Genomic DNA, 10,415 nt, shown 5'->3' on the forward strand with positions numbered 1-10,415 from the left:
CTTATAACGTTGTATTCTTACATGTTCTTTCGATAGAAAACTCTCCTGTGCATTCTCTTGAGGCTACACGCTTAGACATACACGCAACAAAAAAGCTTTTTGAGTTACAACGTGTTGTTTAGGAAAAACAAGATAATTTTGCACGATGAGGGATTTCCTTAAAACGTGGTTTTCTGACAAATTTTGACGAAAGAAAGTACTCCTGTGGGTTTTCTTTTGAGGCTACACGTGCAGACATACACGCCACACCAAATCTTCCCGAGTTACAACGTGTTGTTTAGGAGATACAAGCTAATTTTGTAAGATGCGTTATTTCTTCTCCTAAAGTGTTTCCAATACGTAAGTATTAGTCTTTACTCTGCAACACTGTATATCCTTATAACGTGGTATTCTTACATATTCTTTCGAGGGAAAAGTCTCCTGTGCATTCTATTTGAGGCTACATGCTTAGACATACACGCAACACCAAAGCTTTTCGAGTTACAACGTGTTGTTTAAGAAAAATAAGATAATTTCGCACGATGCGGGATTTCCTTAAAACGTGATTTTCTGAAAAATTTTGAAGAAAGAAAATTCTCCTATGGGTTCTCTTTTGAGGCTACACGTTTAGACGTACACGCCACACCAATTCTTTTCGAGTTACAACGTCTTGTTTAGGAGATACAAACAAATTTTTTACGATGAGTTATTTCTTCTCGTAAAGTGTTTCCAATACGTACGTATTTGTCTTTATTCTGCAACACTGTATTTCCTTATAACGTTGTATTCTTACATGTTCTTTTGATAGAAAACTCTCCTGTGCGTTCTCTTTTGAGGCTACACGCTTAGACATACACGCAACTCGAAAGCTTAGACATACATGCAACACCAAAGCTTTTCGAGTTACAACGTGTTGTTTAGGAAAAATAAGATAATTTCGCACGATGCGGGATTTCCTAAAAACATGATTTTCTGAAAAATTTTGAGGAAAGAAAATTCTCCTGTGGGTTCTCTTTTGAGGCTAGATGTTTAGACGTACATGCCCCACCAAATCTTTTTGATTTACAACGTGTTGTTTAGGACATACAAGCTAATTTTTTACGATGAGTTATTTCTTCACGTAAAGTGTTTCCAATACGTAAGTATTTGTCTTTACTCTGCAACACTGTATTTCCTTATAACCTGGTATTCTTACATATTCTTTTGAGAGAAAACTCTCCTGTGCCTTCTCTTTTGAGGCTACACGTTTAGACATACATGTAACACCAAAGCCCTTCGAGTTACAACGTGTTGTTTAGGAAAAACAAGATAATTTCGCAAGATGCGGGATTTCCTTAAAACGTGATTTTCTGAAAAATTTTGACGAAAGAAAATTCTCCTATGGGTTCTCTTTTGAGGCTACACGTTTAGACGTACACGCCACACCAAATCTTTCGAGTTACAACGTGTTGTTTAGGATATACAAGCTAATTTTGTACGATGCGTTATTTCTTCTCGTAAAGTGTTTCCAATACGTACGTATTTGTCTTTACTCTGCAACACTGTATTTCCTTATAACGTTGTATTCTTACATGTTCTTTCAATAGAAAACTCTCCTGTGCGTTCTCTTTTGAGGCTACACGCTTAGACATACACAAAACACCAAAGCTTTTTGAGTAACAACATGTTGTTTAGGAAAAACAAGATAATTTTGCACGATGCGGGATTTCCTTAAAACGTGGTTTTCTGACAAATTTTGACGAAAGAAAGTACTCCTGTGGGTTTTCTTTTGAGGCTACACGTGCAGACGTACACGCCACACCAAATCTTTTAGAGTTACAACGTGTTGTTTAGGAGATCCAAGCTAATTTTGTAAGATGCGTTATTTCTTCTCCTAAAGTGTTTCCAATACATAAATATTTGTCTTTACTCTGCAACACTGTGTTTCCTTGTAACGTGGTTTTATTACATATTCTTTTGAGAGAAAAGTCTCCTGTCCGTTCCCTTTTGAGGCTACACACTTAGACATACTCGCAACACCAAGGCTTTTCGAGTTACAACGTGTTGTTCAGGAAAAACAAGATAATTTCGCAGGATGTGGGATATCCCTAACGTGGTTTTCTGAAAAATTTGACGAAAGAAAATTCTCCTGTTGGTTCTCTTTTGAAGCTACACGTTTAGATATACACGCCCCACCAAATACTTTCGAGTTACGACGTGTTGTTTAGGAGATACAAGCTAATTTTATACGATGCTTTATTTCTTCTCGTAAAGTGTTTCCAATACATACATATTTGTCTTTACTCTGCAACACTGTATTTCCTTATAACGTGGTATTCTTACATATTCTTTCGAGAGAACACTCTCCTGTGCGTTCTCTTTTGAGGTTATACGCTTAGACATACACGCAACACCAAAGCTTTTCGAGTTACAACGTGTTGTTCAGGAAAAACAAGATAATTTTGCACGATGCAGGATTTCCTTAAAACGTGGTTTCTGACATATTTTGACGAAACAAATTTCTCCTGTGGGTTCTCTTTTGAGGCAACACGTTTAGACGTACACGCCACACCAAATCTTTCCGAGTTACAACGTGTTGTTAAGGAGATACAAGCTAATTTTGTACGATGCGTTATTTCTTCTCGTAAAGTGTTTCCAATAAGTATGTATTTGTCTTTACTCTGCAACACTGTATTTCCTTATAACGTGGTATTCTTACATATTCTTTCGAGAGATAACTCTCCTGTCCCTTCTCTTTTGAGGCTACATGCTTAGACATACAGACAACACCAAAGCTTTTCGAGTTACAACTTGTTGTTTAGGAAAAACAAGATAATTTCGCACGATGCGGGATTTCCTTAAAACGTGATTTCTGAAAAATGTTGACGAAAGAAAATTGTCCTATGGGTTCTCTTTGAGGCTACACGTTTAGACGTACACGCCACACCAAATCTTTCCGAGTTACAACGTGTTGTTAAGGAGATACAAGCTAATTTTGTACGATGCGTTATTTCTTCTCGTAAAGAGTTTCCAATAAGTACGTATTTGTCTTTACTCTGCAACACTGTATTTCCTTATAACCTGGTATTCTTACATATTCTTTCGAGAGAAAACTCTCCTGTGCGTTCCCTTTTGAGGCTACATGCTTAGACATACTCGCAACACCAAAGCTTTTCATGTTGCAACCTGTAATTTAGGAAAAATAAGATAATTTCGCACGATGCGGGATTTCCTTAAAACGTGGTTTTCTGACAAATTTTGACGAAAGAAAATTCTCCCGTGGGTTCTATTTTGAGGCTACACATTTAGACGTACACGCCACAGCAAATCTTTTCAAGTTACAACGTGTTGTATAGGAGATACAAGCTAATTTTGTACGATGCGTTATTTCTTCTCGTAAAGTGTTTCCAATATGTACGTATTTGTCTTTACTCTGCAACACTGTATTTCTTATAACGTGGTATTCTTACATATTCTTTCGAGAGAAAACTCTCATGTGCCTTCTCTTTTGAGGCTACACACATAGACATACACGCAACTCGAAAGCTTTTCGAGTTACAACGTGTTGTTTAGGAAAAACAAGATAATTTCGCAAGATGCGGGATTTCCTTAAAACGTGGTTTTCTGACAAATTTTGACGAAAGAAAATTCTCCTGTGGATTCTCTTTTGAGGGTACACGTTTAGACGTACAGGACACACCAAATCTTTTCGAGTTACAACGTGTTGTTTAGGAGATACATACTAATTTTGTACGATGCGTTATTTCCTCTCTTAATGTGTTTCCAATAGATACGTATTTGTCTTTATTCTGCAACACTGTATTTCCTTATAACGTGGTATTCTTAAATATTCTTTTGAGAGAAAACTCTCATGTGCCTTCTATTTGAGGCTACTGCTTAGACATATATGCAACACCAAAGCTTTTCGTGTTAAAACGTGTTGTTTAGGAAAAACTAGATAATTTCACACGATGCGGGATTTCCTTAAAACGTGGTTTTCTGACAAATTTTGACAAATGAAAATTCTCCTGTGTGTTCTCTTTTGAGTGTACACGTTTAGACGTACACGCCACACCAAATATTTTCGAGATACAACGTGTTGTTTAGGAGATACAAGCTAATTTTGAACAATGCGTTATTTCTTCTCGTAATGTGTTTCCTGTAAGTATGTATTTGTCTTTACTCTGCAACACTGTATTTCCTTATAATGTGGTATTCTTAAATATTCTTTCGAGAGAAAACTATCCTGTGCATTCTCATTTGAGGCTACATGCTAAGATATACTCGCAACACAAAAGATTTTCGAGTTACAACGTGTTGTTTAGGAAAAACAAGTTAATTCGGCATGATGCGGGATTTCCTTAAAACGTGGTTTTCTGACAAATTTTGACTAAAGAAAATTCTACTGTGGGTTCTCTTTTGAGGCTACACGTTAAGACGTTCATGCCACACCAAATCTTTTTGAGTTACAACGTGTTGTTTAGGAGATACAAGCTAATTTTGTACGATGGGTTATTTCTTCTCGTAAAGTGTTTCCAATACATACCTATTTTTCGTTACTCTGCAACACTGTATTTCCTTATAACATGGTATTATTACATATTCTTTCGAGAGAAAACTCTCCTGTGCCTTCTCTTTTGAGGCTACATGATTAGACATACACGCAACACCAAAGCTTTTCGAGTTACATCGTGTTCTTTAGGAAAAACACGATAATTTCGCACGATGCGGGATTTCCTTAAAACGTGGTTTTCTGACAAATTTTTACGAAAGAAAATTCTCCTGTGGGTTCTCTTTTGAGCCTACACGTTATGACGTTCACGCCACACCAAATCTTTTCCAGATACAACATGTGGTTTAGGAGATACAAGCTAATTTTGTACGATGTGTTATTTCTTCTCCTAAAGTGTTTCCAATAGGTATGTATTTGTCTTTACTCTGCAACAGTGTATTTCCTTATAACATGGTATTCTTACATATTCTTTCGAGAGAAAACTCTCCTGTGCCTTCTCTTTTGAGGCTACACACTTAGACATACAAGCAACACCAAAGCTTATCGGGTTACGACATGTTGTTTAGGAAAAACAAGATAATTTCGCACGATGTGGGATTTCCTTAAAATGTGGTTTTCTGACATTTTGACGAAAGAAAATTCTCCTGTGGGTTCTCTTTTGAGGCTACACGTTTAGACGTACATGCCACATCAAATCATTTTGAGTTACAATGTGTTGTTTAGGAGATACCAGCTAATTTTTTACGATGCATTATTTCTTCTGGTAAAGTGTTTCCAATACGTACATATTTATCTTTACTCTGCAACACTGTATTTCCTTATAACGTGGTATTCTTACATATTCTTTTGAGAGAAATCTCTCCTGTGCGTTCTCTTTTGAGGCTGCACGCTTAGACATACAAGGAACACCAAAGCTTTTCGAGTTACGACGTGTTGTTTAGGAAAATCAAGATAATTTCGCATGATGCGGGATTTCCTTAAAACGGGGTATTCTGACAAATTTTGACGAAAGAAAAGTCTCCCTTGGGTTCTCTTTTGTTCCTACACGTTTAGACGTACACGCCACACCAAATCTTTTCGAGTTATAAGGTCTTGTTTAGGAGATACAAGCTAATTTTGTACGAAGCGTTATTTCTTCTTGTAAATTTTTTCCAAAACTTACGTATTTGTCTTTACTCTGCAACAGTGTATTTCCTTATAACGTGGTATTCTTACAAATCTTCCGAGAGAAAACTCTCCTGTGCCTTCTCTTTTGAGGCTACACTCTTAGACATACACGCAAAACCAAAGCTTTTCGAGTTACAACGTGTTGTTTAGGAAAAACAAGATAATTTCGCACGATGCGGGATTTCCTTAAAAAGTGGTTTTCTGACAAATTTTGAAGAAAGAAGATTCTCCTGTGGGTTCTCTTTTGAGGCTACACGTTTAGACGTACACGCCACATCAAATCATTTCGAGTGTTGTTTAGGAGATACAAGCTAATTTTTTAGGATGCGTTATTATTTCTCTTAACGTGTTTCCAATACGTATGTATTTGTCTTTACTCTGCAACACTGTATTTCCTTATAACGTGGTATTCTTACATATTCTTTCGAGAGAAAACTCTCCTGTGCCTTCTCTTTTGAGGCTACACGCTTAGACATACACGCAACACCAAAGCTTTTCGAGTTAAAACGAGTTGTTTAGGAAAAAAAAGATAATTTCACACGATGTGGGATTTCGTTAAAACGTGGGTTTCTGACAAATTTTGACGAAAGAAATTTCTCCTGTCGGTTCTATTTTGAGGCTACACGTTTACACGTACACCCCACACCAAAGTGTTTCGAGTTACCACGTGTTGTTTAGGAGATACAAGCTAATTTTGTAAGATGCGTTATTTCTTCTTTTAAAGTGTTTCCAAAACGTCCGTATATGTCTTTACTCTTCAACACTGTATTTCCATATAACGTGGTATTCTTACGTATTCTTTCGAGAGAAAACTTTCCTGTGCCTTCTCTTTTGAGGCTACACGCTTAGACATACACGCAAATCCAAAGCTTTTCGAGTTACAACGTGTTGATTAGGAAAAACAAGGTAATTTCGCACGATGCGGGATTTCCTTAAAACGTGGTTTCTGAAATATTTTGACGAAAGAAAATTCTCCCGTGGGTTCTCTTTTGAGGCTACACGTTTAGAGGTACACGCCACACCAAATCTTTTCGAGTTACAACGTGTTTTTTAAGAGATACAAGCTAATTTTTTATGATGCGTTATTTCTTCTCATAAAGTGTTTCCAATACGTACGTATTTGTCTTTACTCTGCAACACTGTATTTCCTTATAACGTGGTATTCTTATATATTCTTTCGAGAGAAAACTCTCCTGTGCCTTCTCTTTTGAGGCTACACGCTTAGACATACATGCAACACGAAAGCTTTTCGAGTTACAACGTGTTGTTTAGGAAAAACAAGATAATTTCGCAAGATGCACGATTTCTTTAAACGTGATTTTCTGAAAAATTTTGACGAAAGAAAATTCTCCTGTGTGTTCTCTTTTGAGTCTACACGTTTAGACGTACACGGCACACCAAATCTTTTCGAGTTACAACGTGTTGTTTAGGAGATACAAGCTAATTTTCTAAGATGTGTTATTTCTTTTCATAAAGTGTTTCCAATACGTATGTATTTTTCTTTACTCTACAACACTGTATTTCCTTATAACGTTGTATTCTTACATATTCTTTCGAGAGAAAACTCTCCTGTGCGTTCTCTTTTGAGGCTACATGCTTAGACATACACGCAACACAAAAGCTTTTCGAGTTACATCGTGTTCTTTAGGAAAAACAAGATAATTTCGCACGATGTGAGATTTCCTTAAAAAGTGATTTCGGACAAATTTTGAGGAAAGAAAATTCTCCTGTTGGTTCTCTTTTGAGGCTACACGTAAAGACATACACGCCACACCAAATCTTTTCGAGTTACAACTTGTTGATTAGGAAAAACAAGATAATTTCGCACAATGCAGGATTTCCTTAAAACTTGGTTTTCTGACAAATTTTGACGAAAGAATATTCTCCTGTGGGTTCTCTTTTGAGGCTACACGTTAAGACGTACACGCCACACCAAATCCTTTCGAGTTACAACGTTTTGTCTAGGAGATACAAGCTAATTTTGTCCGATGCCTTATTTCTTCTCGTAAAGTGTTTCCAATACATACATATTTGTCTTTAATCTGCAACACTGTATTTCCTTACAACGTGGTATTCTTACATATTCTTTAGAGTGAAAACGCTCCTGTGCCTTCTCTTTTGAGGCTACACGCTTAGACATACACGCCACACCAAATCTTTTCGAGTTACAATGTGTTGTTTAGGAGATACAAGCTAATTTTGTACGAAGCATTATTTCTTCCCGTAAAGTGTTTCCAATATGTACGTATTTGTCTTTACTCTGCAACAGTGTATTTCCTTATAACGTGGTATTCTTACATATTCTTACGAGAGAAAACTCTTCTGTGCCTTCTCTTTTGAGGTTACACGCTTAGACATACACGCAACACCAAAGCTTTTCGAGTTACAACATGTTGTTTAGGAAAAACAAGATAATTTCGCACAATGCGGGATTTCCTAAAAACGTGATTTCTGAAAAATTTGATGAAGGAAATTCTCCTGTGGGTTCTCTTTTGAGACTACACGTTTAGACATACACGCCACACCAAATCTTTTCTAGTTACAACGTGTTGTAAAGGAGATACAAGTTAATTTTGTACGATGGGTTATTTATTCTCGTAAAGTGTTTCCAATACATACCTATTTTTCTTTACTCTGCAACACGGTATTTCCTTATAACGTGGTATTCTTACATATTCTTTCGAGAGAAAACTCTCCTGTGCCTTCTCTTTTGAGGCTACATGATTAGACATACACGGAACACCAAAGCTTTTCGAGTTACATCGTGTTCTTTAGGAAAAACACGATAATTTCGCACGATGCAGCATTTCCTTAAAACGTGGTTTTCTGACAAATTTTTACGAAAGAAAATTCTCCTGTGGGTTCTCTTTTGAGGGTACACGTTACGACGGACAGGCCACACCAGATATTTCCGAGTTACAACCTGTTGATTAGGAAAAACAAGATAATTTCGCACGATGCGGGATTTCCTTAAAACGTGGTTTTCTGACGAATTTTGACGAAAGAAAATTCTCCTGTGGGTTCTCTTTTGAGGCTACACGTTAAGACGTTCACGCCACACCAAATCTTTTCGAGTTACAACGTTTTGTTTAGGAGATACAAGCTAATTTTGTACGATGCGTTATTTCTTCTCCTAAAGTGTTTCCAATATGTATGTATTTGTCTTTACTCTGCAACACTGTATTTCCTTATAACGTGGTATTCTTACATATTCTTTCGAGAGAAATCTCTCCTGTGCGTTCTCTTCTGAGGCTGCACCCTTAGACATACAAGGAACAACAAAGATTTTCGAGTTATGACATGTTGTTTAGGAAAAACAAGATAATTTCGCATGATGCGGGATTTCCTTAAAACGTGGTTTTCTGACAAATTTTGAGGAAAGAAAATTCTCCCTTGGGTTCTCTTTTGTTCCTACACGTTTAGACGTACACGCCACACCAAATCTTTTCGAGTTACAATGTGTTGTTTAGGAGATACAAGCTAATTTTGTATGAAGCGTTATTTCTTCTTGTAAAGTTTTTCCAAAACTTACCTTTTGTCTTTACTCTGCAACAGTGTATTTCCTTATAACGTGGTATTCTTACATATTCATTCGAGAGAAAACTCTCCTGTGCCTTCTCTTTTGAGGCTACACGCTTAGACATACACGCAACACCAAAGCTTTTCGAGTTACAACGTGTTGTTTAGGAAAAACAAGATAATTTCGCACGATGCGGGATTTCCTTAAAAAGTGGTTTTCTGACAAATTTTGAAGAAAGAAGATTCTCCTGTGTGTTCTCTTTTGAGGCTACACGTTTTGACGTACACGCCACATCAAATCATTTCGAGTTACAACGTGTTGTTTAGGAGATACAAGCTAATTTTTTAGGATGCGTTATTATTTCTCTTAACGTGTTTCCAATACGTATGTATTTGTCTTTACTCTGCAACACTGTATTTCCTTATAATGTGGTATTCTTACATATTCTTTCGAGAGAAAACTCTCCTGTGCCTTCTCTTTTGAGGCTACACGCTAAGACATACACGCAACACCAAAGCTTTTCGAGTTAAAACGACTTGTTTAGGAAAAACAAGATGATTTCACACGATGCGGGATTTCCTTAAAACGTGGTTTTCTGACAAGTTTTGACGAAAGAAATTTCTCCTGACGGTTGTATTTTGAGGCTACACGTTTACACCTACACCCCACACCAAATCGTTTCGAGTTACCACATGTTGTTTAGGAGATACAAGCTATTTTTGTAAGATGCGTTATTTCTTCTTTTAAAGTGTTTCCAAAACGTCCGTATATGTCTTTACTCTTCAACACTGTATTTCCATATAACGTGGTATTCTTACGTATTTTTCGAGAGAAAACTTTCCTGTGCCTTCTCTTTTGAGGCTACACGCTTAGACATACATGCAACACCAAAGCTTTTCGAGTTACAATGTGTTGATTAGGAAAAACAAGGTAATTTCGCACGATGCGGGATTTCCTTAAAACGTGGTTTTCTGACAAATTTTGACGAAAGAAAATTCTCCCTTGGGTTCTCTTTTGAGGCTACACGTTTAGACGTACACGCCACACCAAATCTTTTCGAGTTACAACGTGTTTTTTAGGAGATACAAGCTAATTTTTTATAATGCGTTATTTCTTCTCATAAGTGTTTCCAATGCGTACGTATTTGTCTTTACTCTGCAACACTGTATTTCCTTATAACGTGGTATTCTTATATATTCTTTCGACAGAAAACTCTCCTGTGCCTTCTCTTTTGAGGGTACACGCTTAGACATACAT

The sequence above is a fragment of the Apodemus sylvaticus genome, chromosome 19 (genome assembly GCF_947179515.1).
Source record: "Apodemus sylvaticus chromosome 19, mApoSyl1.1, whole genome shotgun sequence".
Taxonomy (NCBI): Eukaryota; Metazoa; Chordata; class Mammalia; order Rodentia; family Muridae; genus Apodemus; species Apodemus sylvaticus.